We start from the raw sequence: 11,304 nt of genomic DNA on the forward strand, positions 1-11,304 counted from the left end.
GGTCTGCCTAAATTCTTCCTTTTCATTTAGGGCTCATTGTTCAGACTTAATGGCCTCAGAGTTGGTGTTAGTTGAGAATCAGTGCCTTACAGGAGTGGGCCTGTGACATCCACAACACAATAGACAAGAGGCTTTCTATTACAAGCAATCTAATTGAAATAAAAATAAAATGCCAAGTGCCCTTTTACTGTTCATTAATAATATGGCATGAGTGATTTAGAAGCTGTTCTGATGTAACTCAAAGAAAGCCATAGCAGAACAGATTAATAAATAGTTGTTATACCTACTTAAATCCAGTGAGCAGGAATGGAAAAATGCATCGATAGTAGATAGAAATCATCTGTAACTTCTATGTTCCATTTCTGGGATGCACTGAAGAGATGAGACATGGTTAGATGGAAGTCTAGACAGTCTTTGTGTCATCACTTTGCAATATGCTCATTTGTCTATATAACTATTCAGTTTATGGTTAACTATATGGTTGTTTGAAATCTGGTATTTCTGACTGTGAAGATCATTCTTCATTCAGTTTATTGCCACAGGAGTGCTGTTATTTACACTCAGACCAAGAGAGCCAGAGAATAACCCAAGTGAAGTACATCCTGCTCTTTATATTCTATTGACTCATCCTTTAGTAGTATGAATTTGGACAGGATTCAGTGCAGAATCCTTTTATAACTTCTTTATTCTCTAGGAAGCCTTCTGTCTAGGAGGACATTTAGAGCCTTCTCTCTAGGATAACCTGAAGACCTTGTTTTCAGATGTTTTTCAGAAGCTTTAGTGTAGTTAGGAATCAAGAAGTTAACTAAGAATCAGGACTACTATGTACTGTGCAAGGAAAAGCAATCTACTATTTTTATTGTCTTCTGCTGCACGCAGTTTCTTACCACTTTTTAAGTCGTAGCATGCAGTGCTGTGTCTACATTAATTCAGGGATGAATCCACAGAACAGAAAATTTACTTATTGGCAGAAATGGTTTCAATGAAATCAGTGAGTCTACCTGAGGCAACTACACCTCAGTAATAACCTTTGCCAGGATGGTATCTTCTCAGATCTGACCTGTTTGAGTTACCACAGCCTGTCTGTAGGTTCCTTTGGCCAGTGACACTAAGCAGAATACACTATGGATCCTGCCTCTCATATCCTAACACATCGTTCATATCCTCAGACCCACTTTAAGCATCCACTCTCTAAATGCCAGAACAGGAGAGGGGGTACCTGGTTCACAGTTTGTAATCATCTTCTTCATCCTCAGTTCTTTGCTGGTAACCATTCCTCATTAGCCAGACTCCAGCTTTCAGACACCTGTTTTATCAATCCCTTTGTACGGCCAGCAAGCACTACAGTGGAGTAGTTACCTCACTTTTTTACTCTATCTGAAAAAGTACATGCACATTATTAGTGTAATAGTATATTGTAGCATTTTTTTCAGTAAAAGATCTGCCTTGTAAAAAAGTATTAACTCAAGCTGCATACTATTGAGTCTCTGTCTGAACCCACTTATATCTGTTTCACATTAGTTTAATTTGACTTCAGTACAATTACTCCTGAATCATAGTCATGGGAGAATTACAATCTGGCTCTTAGCTTTTCCATGATGTCCCTGAAGAATCCTCATAAGATCAAAGGCTGATATCTGACAAAAATAGCAAGCCTGATTAATAAAAACAAGCCACCAAATTCATTTTATAGCAGTACTATTCTCTTCCCTCGCGTCATTTTTTAAAGATTTCTGACCAGATAGATACATGATGCTTTACCTTAGCAGGCTGATAACTTTCCTCTATATTAAACAGGAAATTTGGGGGTTAGCTTTCGGAGATACCGACGTTTCGTTGACATTCACACCAGTAGCAGAGTCACGAAAGGAAGGGCCCACGCCGAAGTCAGCCCAGCCCGCTGACGGCCCTCAGGACCCTGGACAGTTACGAGCTGGCGGGCAGCCCCCCGCTTACCGACCGGTCTCCCCGGCACCAGGGGGGCTGACTGCATGGCAGAAACAAGCGATGCAAGAAAACATGGGTGTGAGCCTCCCCGGTGCATGAGCTTCCTGGCCCCATCTGAGAGTTTGGCCTGCCAAGGCAATGCAGTGTCAATGCAGTGACAATGCAGACTTCGTAAAAGAACGTAGCAGCAGGCACAGGGGAAGAGTAGCACACAAAATATCCAGAGAGGGAAAATGAGGGGCAGCGGATGAAGGGCAGTCAATAGCAGGAATATACTGACAGAAGTATGGGCAACCATGCTAGTGATGAGGTAAAAAGGGAACGGGAAAACCCCAAAGCCTGTGATATGAATGAAGGATTGGAGAATAGATGGCTTTGACGTGAGAAGGGTAACGATAAATGAGGTGGGACACAGACTCTTTAGCTTGAAGGCAGAATGGGGCATAAATGAGTGGAAGTGTTTGATGCACTACAGAAATATATTAAATCACACCTGCACATATAGGAGTCATTCAAGGAGTAGTATAAAATTGCAGTACTTGAGTAGATCAAGGAAAATAGAGCCAAATAACATAGTTTTATGTATATGCTTGTTGCTCTAATGCTTTTTTGTCTAATGCCTCCAGGTGTAAGAGATACACTTATAAAGCTTTGTACTTAGAACACGCAGGGATCTTGGGCAAGACTTCAGATTATTTTCTGTATTGCTGCACAGCCTGACTATTTCCTTCTTAATCTGCAGGACTAGTAGAACTAATTCAGGTGCATGGGAGAACGCTTATCCTGTACTCTGACATTACTTCCCGTAGACATGACAGCAGCCTTATCAGCCCGTCGGCAGGGTCAGGGGCCGTACACACCAAAGACGTTAATGCTGGTCTCAGAAGCATTGTCTTACCACCCATTTTGCTGAAAACTTTCATCATTTCTCAGAATCAAGCATGCCACTAACTGCAGCTGTTCCTTTCAGTGTTTTTCAATACTGTATATCGTCTCAGCAGCCTATTAAATGTGGGGATTAATGCAGCTCTAGAATAGTTAAAGTAGGGAGGAACAGTCTGCACAGACACCATTCACTTTGACCAGTCCTCCTATAGCTTTCAGTCGTGCCTGTTTCTTTTCTGCTCTGAACAGCAGGGGAAGAAAGAATATACTGAGCGTTTAAAGGGCTGACTACAACTCTTGCATTAATCATCATCACTTTTACAGTACTTAGAAGAGCTTTACTACTTTCTAAATTAGGTAACATATTTCTCACATGGCTGGTGTAGTAAGAAGATGTTCCCAAAATATGAAAGCAATGGTATTTAGTATGGAGCTGTGGAATAAGGAATGAGATGAGGCTTCCTATTCAGTTTCACTCCCAGCACTCTCCCATGCCTTCCCTTAACTTTGTAGCCCAGGACATATGTCTTTTCAGCCACACAGATGTAGAACTTTTGCAACCAGTAGTTTAGCCACTGTTTGAAAGGCTAACACTCTGAATTGCCTGGGTCTCTGTATCTGCACACCACTGGCACCTTCAGTGCTGAATCCCTCAGGGGAAAATGACTTTGAAATAGGATGATATTTCAAGCAAAATCGAAGCAATAAATTATTATTCTGTTGTAGGAAGAGTGGAGGCTATGTTCTGAGTGTAAATTAGAAATTATTAATATTAATTATAGGAACAGTGTGCCAGGCACTATAATAGCAATCAGGAAAACAGCTCATGACTGAATGTCTTAATATACTAGCAAGGAAAAAGCCATTCATGCATTTCTGAAGATGCATAGCCTAACAGCAGGTGAATCCCAATGTGAGTTTCTACACAAATTGTACATGCACACACATACATAGTCATGAAGAAGAAATAAAAATACAAACCCATGAGTGGAATCTAGTGGACTTGGTAAAAAAGAAAGCAATGAAAAGACTAGATTCATCCTAGTATATAACGTCACCTTCTACAACAACTAGCATTCTCCATTTCATTAACTGTTTCATAGTACTTTGTGGGAGAAGATATAGTGGAATTACAACAGTTTAGATGCAACATGGCAAGAGACTGCAGTGTTATTCACACATGGCATACTCTCAGCAAAGTGAGAAGCTCACTGTGAATCAACCCATAAGCAGTGGCTTCTCACAGTCAGCAGATCCGCTACAGCCTACAGACCAACAGGTGACATGCATTTCATTCTGCTCCCCATGAAAAGAAATGTGTCACCATATATAATTATAGTAAGCTTCCGGACTATATGTAGTCTGGGAATATAAAGGCAATGAAGAGGTTATGTGACTTGGGAATTGTACTGAGATAAGATATCTTTACGCTGAAGAATGGAAAAAATGTAATGTGCATAAACTTCCTAAGCTAACGGTTGCAGGTTGTCTACAAGTAGCCTCCTTTATCCATTTACATTTTGAATGCACACATTCTTTAAGCCTTTTATGGAGTAATTCAGGAATGCATCCTTACAGCTCTAAAGCAGCTGCAGTTACTTCTGTATGTAATACATAGAAAAGTCTTGGGATCTTCTGTTTTAAAGGAACAATACAAACCACTATATATTTTTTACATCTTTACATTGTATTTGTCTATAAAGATCCCATTTAGTAGTTCTAATCTGCTTTCTTACTATACAAAATAATGAGATGCAAGTAATCTCTAGTTCCCAGCAACTTAACATGGTTGTTGAACAGTCAGATCAAAATTAGTTGTACTACAAAATGCATGTACAACTCAGATAAGCACTCTGGGTTTTTTTTCTTTTTTCTTTTTTTTATTGTCACAAAGAAATAGTTTCACAAGGCTGTCTATTAAGGGAAAGACCTCCCCCTCATTTAGAACACTTCTTTGAAATACTAAAGAGTATTGGGGATTGGTGACTCTTTTATTACAGCAGCTGTCAACCAAAGCTTTCAAAAGTGACAAGTGATTATCCATCCCCAGCTGAAGACACCTTGAAAAAAGCGGTTTTGAGTATTCATTCTGAGAAAAAGATGCCCCTTTAAATCATCTCCAGCTGACCATCCAAGAACTCAGGGATCCAAAACAATTAGTCCAGATCCATAGTTATAAATTACTATAGCACAAGTTCCCAAAGGTATTTAGGCAAGCAACTCTGAGTCAATGGCAGTTAGGCACCTAAATATCTTGTGGATCTCATTTTAAGCACACACCATCCAATCCATCAGTACTGTAACCATGCTAATGGAATTAAAGAAGAAAAGAATTTAGCACAGAACTATGTTGGCGAGCATTTCGGGTAAAGGAAGGAGACGGAATGAATGAAGGCTGTCACCATCATAATTAGCTATCCGCACAGACAGCGATAAAAATGACTTTGACTCTGACTCCATCGTAGAGTTCAGAAGTAGTGCAAAAGTGTACATTTATGGTGCAAGTGTTCTGAATGTCAAGTTGGAACTCAGAGCAGCTATGGTTATAAAAATGTTGACAGAAATTTGACTCTACTAACATTAGATGCCACTAAATATATAAACAGGCGTGGGAGTTTGCTATTACAGGTCCTTGCTAGATAGATCAATAACTTGCCTTTGCCAATGCCTGTACTTGATATTTCAAGGAGAAACATAATATAGCTAATTCTATTTTCTTTAGCAACTTCCAGCTGAGTATCTGAAAACACTCTACTAGCAAAAGTGAATCATGGAAACCTTTTAGAATAAATATTATTATGGCCATTTACAGATGAGGTAATTGGTGTATAGAATGGTCTAGCATCTCATCTAATTTCATGAGAATCCTGAATACAGTGAAAAATGAAAATGAGATTTTCCAAAGCCCAACCACTTAATCAGAAAAAAGGGTAATTTTATGACATAAGAACCCAGACTGGTATACTGAAAAATATTGTTCTTAAAGAAATAATATGAGAATCAAGACATATACCTATCTGTTACTATCATTTTGCCTGGTAAAAATATACCTCTTATTCCAGCAGTTTATTCCATACAAAATCTTTGCATAAACCCACCCTCCCTCTCAATTACCACAAACATCTGTAAATTATACATGCTGGCTATTTGGGTTATAAATCAGCATTTCGTATTACTTTCTGGCAATATAGCATCATCCTTTAATTATAATAAATATCTCATTCTTGATATTGTAACAGTCCAAAAAGAACAAATCACAAAGGCTCTTTAATTTTTCATTTTGTGGAATCACAGAAATCTATACCTGTCAATTTATCCTTGTATGTCAACTTCCTTTTTCTCACTCTCATAATTCTCTTTGTCTTTTCAATCTTTGTTCTGCTGTCTTGAAAAGCAGTGGCCAAAACTGAATGAAACACAGATATGTTCATTAAAGATCTATTGCAACTCTATTTAATTACAAAGGAAACTTCTTTTTTTTGCGTTATTTTCCATACTTTTCAACATTGTAATGCATTTTGTTTCTCTCATAACTGGGTAAAGACATATACTCAAGGCAAACTACAGAAATGCTGGGATCCTATTGTTTCCTCGTTTCATGTACGAAACTCACTGAACCACTGAAATCAGTACTCGCTTAAGCTGTGACAACCTTTAAAACAAATGAGGTGATATATGGTATTTGACTCTTCAGCATGTTTTTTCTACTTCAGAGGTGTGGCATCTTCACGGCAGATAGGACTTGGTTTGGTTCTGCTTCACTCTGATTTGGGATGGATATTTAAACAAGTGGGGTTTTTTCTTTGTTCATGCAACAAACACAAAACAACAAGTTTTGAGATAGAGTGAATAGGTGCTTTGTGCATGCAAATTCTCTAAGATTGTGGCTGTCGTGAAATTTTTGAAAATGAATAGTATCTCAGTTTTGGCTTTAGGAATGATGTCATTAAAACAAACATCTATTTGTAGCCTACTTTATCCTCTACCATGACATTCATTATTCATTAATCCGGAGTTAGTAATAAAAGGCAGTCAACTTCCTTTTGTTAGCAGTTGTTTCTGATTCACACATAGTGGTAGGAGGAAATCCAGCTGTTGCAAACATTGGATACACAACAGTCTGACAGCCCATAGCATCTTTAGAGCTGGAGAGGCTGCCATGGGAACTGGCAAAAGTAAACGTTTCGTTATTTTGGAGAATCAAGTTTTCAGATCAGTAACACTGCAGCAGCCACAACACAGCAAACATGAGCTAGTTATAGTAATGCAATCCTCAAAACCTACTGAGATCCAAAAGAAATGGCCAGTGAAATCTTCAAATGAAAAGAAAATTATCAGTAGCCAAAAAAAAGGCAGTCTAGCTCTCTTTTCAGCAAAGGAAATGACAATCATTTTTGCTTACACACAAAGAAAAAGCAGCAGAATTGATGTGGCTGAACTACCCCCATCCCCATTTGCACTTTGTAAATCAAAGATTTTTGCTAATGTCTCGACTTCTACTAAAAGAACCAATTTTTCTTCAGTCATTTCCAAAGCAACAAGGGAAATATATCTCCATATCTGCAAATGTAAAGACAATGGTCTTACAGGGAGCTTTGCGTTCACCTCCATTTTGGTTTGATCATGAGTGCTTTGTTTATATGTGTCATCTTCCTTCTCAGATATTTTATTCCACCTAAAAAAATTGCTAATGTTGTTAAGGCCAAGAACAACTGAGGCTATTTAAAACTTGCATTAAGCTTTAATCAATCAAGTAACTTGTGTCTTAAATTGCTATCTCCTCAATCCCTAGACTTAGAGATATGATGAACAAACACCATTAAGAATCAAATTACTACATCTCCAGTAAAGTGAATAGAAGTTCCTTCCCCATAACTTCTGCTGAGGTGGAAAGAACCTGCTAATATTTTCTAACTCATGGTATTAATGTATAGTTTACTGGGTACTTACTGAAGAGCGTGTTGCCTTATGGTTGTCAGGTGTCTCTGCCCTTCACGGATGAAGGTGAAGACACTGGTCCTTACCTATCAGACACCATGAGGTTATGAAGTTTCACAACACAATGAAGTTTCTCCAGAAATCCTTCCATAGTTCTGAGAAACCTGAAAAAAGGAAAGAGAATTGTATGGGGGAAAGGAACATGACTAGCCATAACCAAGCTACCAAGCTCAAGGTGATACCAAATAACTGGAAAATTGTGAACATAGTAGCTGTAATCTGGAAAGGAGGAAAATGATCCAGGTAGTGACAGGCCTGCTAGTTTGACCTCAGCACTCTTCAAGGATATGTTTTAAAGAAAGCAGAAACCAAGGGCATGTGGAAGTAATTAATAAATGCAGTAAAATCTAACAGGTTTTATTAACCAAGTAGAACCTGAGGGGCTCTTGAGAGGCACTTAGCTAAAAGGGAGACAAAACAGGTTTTCTTGATAGGTAAACTATAAGGATTGGAGAGAGATTATTGGTGATGATTCTGGAAGACCAATCTTGGAAGAGTTTTGATACTTTCACAGTACATTTTGTAAAATAGCTAATTGTGCATATTTATAATGTATGGGATGTGGGAATGACAGAAATTCGAAGATACTGCCAATACTGAGAAGGAACAGATTATAATTTGGTATTTATTAATACTGCAAATTCGTGTGGTACGGATTAGAATACAATTAGTATTAGCAGCACCAAGTGCAAAGGCATGTGTTGGAGGACAAAGAAGAATTGTTATTATGAACAGTAGAAGACACAGGAGGAAAGAGACATGGGAATATCAACTGAACATTGGAAGTCTTGGAAAATAAAATTCATATGAATCAGGTAAATGTTTCTAGCACAGTTCTTATTAGAACAGATGAAGAAAGACATGAACTGGGGGAATGGGAATCCTAACTTCTGAAAAGTGAATAGAAAAGCATGAGACTAATCCTGGTACAACATTAACTGAGTGTACACTGGTCATGAATTCAGACGTTTCTAGCCACCTAAGGAATTGAATTTTTGAGCAAACTTTTAAAGAGGGCTGCAAGAATAAAAGCATACAACTTTTTAAGACAGAGATTGAACAGCTTATGGAAGAGATTTATGTGACGATGTTGTCTGTCATTAAAGGAACCATTATAACACATAAGACTTCTCCCTATCCTAATCCTACTTTCCTTTATTTCTACATTGTATAACTGATTTGCTTACTCAGAGTAAATTCAACCCCTTCTAGTCTTGTATGGAATTGCTATACTCCATTACACTACCCTCTTAACAACCACCATTCGTGTTTAATATTAAAAATCACTGGCCCTACTGGCTTCTATGACATTAGATTAGGGATAAATATTATTCTATGTTTAGGTCTCATCCATATCATGTAATCTGCAGTTTTGATATTTATTATTCAAAGGATAGATGTCATTTCTGTTTCTATTGATGATAAGCACAGAGCAAAAAGACTCATCCCAAAAATGCAGACAAGTGCACTAACTCTAAGTGTCTCCATTTTTACTACCAACGATGAATCACGTTAAGGTGATTTAGACTGCAGCCTACTCAGGAATTGGTGTGCACAAGGTCACACAAGTCACTAACAAAGCTATAAACAGACCCTGAGCATCCTGACTCTGGGCCTGTGAAACATCTATCAAACTGAAGTCCCTTTCTTTTCTGATGCATGTAGCGTGTTTATGGCAAGCAAAAAAAAAGGGGTTATACCAAATTTCAAAACAGTAAAATTCAAGTTCTGTGTAAATCTGAACATGGATATTCCTGAAGTCTTACGATGTCAGTATCAACATACAAATTTAGTAAGTAGCAGATGTTTTCCTTGGAATATAACTTTCAGCTGAAGGGAAGTCCTAGACCATGTAACAGAAAGTCCTGATGGTAATTCTTCCTAAGGTTTTTTTTACTATTAATGATTCCATAGAAAAATTCACCTTAGAGGATTTCATTGCAACAGTTAAACTTCACACCCTCCATTTTGATTCCTGTCATTTTCTTGCCCATCACTTTCTTTCACGCATAGTTACAAGTGGTTAACATGACTGAACTTGCTATTACTTATGAACACAGCATGCAAAAGATTTTCTCAGTCTGTTTTCTTCATCTTCCAGTATGCATAAACACAGAGGCAATGTCATTACAGTACGTTTTTAAAGCAAAATAAAACCCCCAAACTCTTCCAGTTGGGAATTTCAGCCTATTTCTAGTAAAACTGTATTTCACATTCACACAGATACTGAAAATGTATCAAAGTGGAAAATTAGAATACATCTGTATTGTCTTTTGTAGGCAATTCTGAAGCTGCCCTTGAGAATTCCTCCTCTTGACCTTGGCAAAGCTGAAGGAACTCTCTTCAGCACATAGGATCCCATTTGCTCAGGAATGTGCATGGATTAATACACTGCTAGGCAAGCATGAGCATGCTGCAATAGCTGTGTAGAAGGTGGATGGGCCACACAAAATGCCACACTGACATTCTTCTGTCTGCATGCCATGGGCTGGGTAGACATAGACGATCCATCTCAGCTTAAGCAGGAATAGCTTCACTGGATTTAATGGAGTTGTACCATTTATTTATGTCTAATCTGAGTCCTAATTTTCTGATATTGACTGAAATATTAAAAATATGTTTTCATCCTGTTTCTCATTAATTACTATGAGTAACAATTCCATGTGGCATAATAGAATCATAGAATTGTTTAGGTTGAAAAAGACCTTTAAGATCATCGAGTCCAACCGTTAACCTAACACTGCCAAGTCCACCACTAAACCATGTCCCTAAGTGCCACATCTACACCTGTTTTAAATACCTCCAGGGATGGTGACTCAACCACTTCCCTGGGCAGCCTGTTCCAGTGCTTGACAACCCTTTCGGTGAAGAAATTTTTCCTAATATCCAATCTAAACCTCCCCTGGCACAACTTGAGGCAATTTCCTCTTGTCCTATGGCTTGCTACTTGGGAGAAGAGACTGGCACCCACCTCGCTACAACCTCCTTTCAGGTAGTTGTCGAGAGCGATAGGGTCTCCGCTCAGCGTCCTTTTCTCCAGACTAAATAACCTCACTTCCCTCAGCCGCACCTCATAAGACTTGTTCTCTACACCCTTCACCAGCTTCATTAATAAAGCATTTCTTATGGTCTAGACAACTGAGTTATGACATTTACATAGTTTTTTCCTTTAAAATTCCAATTACTCCATTAGTTACTGCAGTCTGCATTCTTTAATACCTAATATTTCAAGTAAAGTAATGAGAAAAGAACAGCCCTCAGCAGTCAGCCCTAATAAAAGACAGTTTTTCACATACAAGCCTCTTGTCTGCAAACTTTCATGGGAACAGTAGATAAACAGAAAATGACACAGTGTAAGAATAAATATAAGCAGATCTTGAGTCATCCCAGCTACTAGGTTTTACTTTACAGCCGAGAATAACATCTTCTACAATTTATAGAGGTTTCTTCCTTGCCACATTTGAAAATACTCTT

Source organism: Gymnogyps californianus, chromosome 5 (genome assembly GCF_018139145.2).
Source record: "Gymnogyps californianus isolate 813 chromosome 5, ASM1813914v2, whole genome shotgun sequence".
In the NCBI taxonomy this organism is placed as follows: Eukaryota; Metazoa; Chordata; class Aves; order Accipitriformes; family Cathartidae; genus Gymnogyps; species Gymnogyps californianus.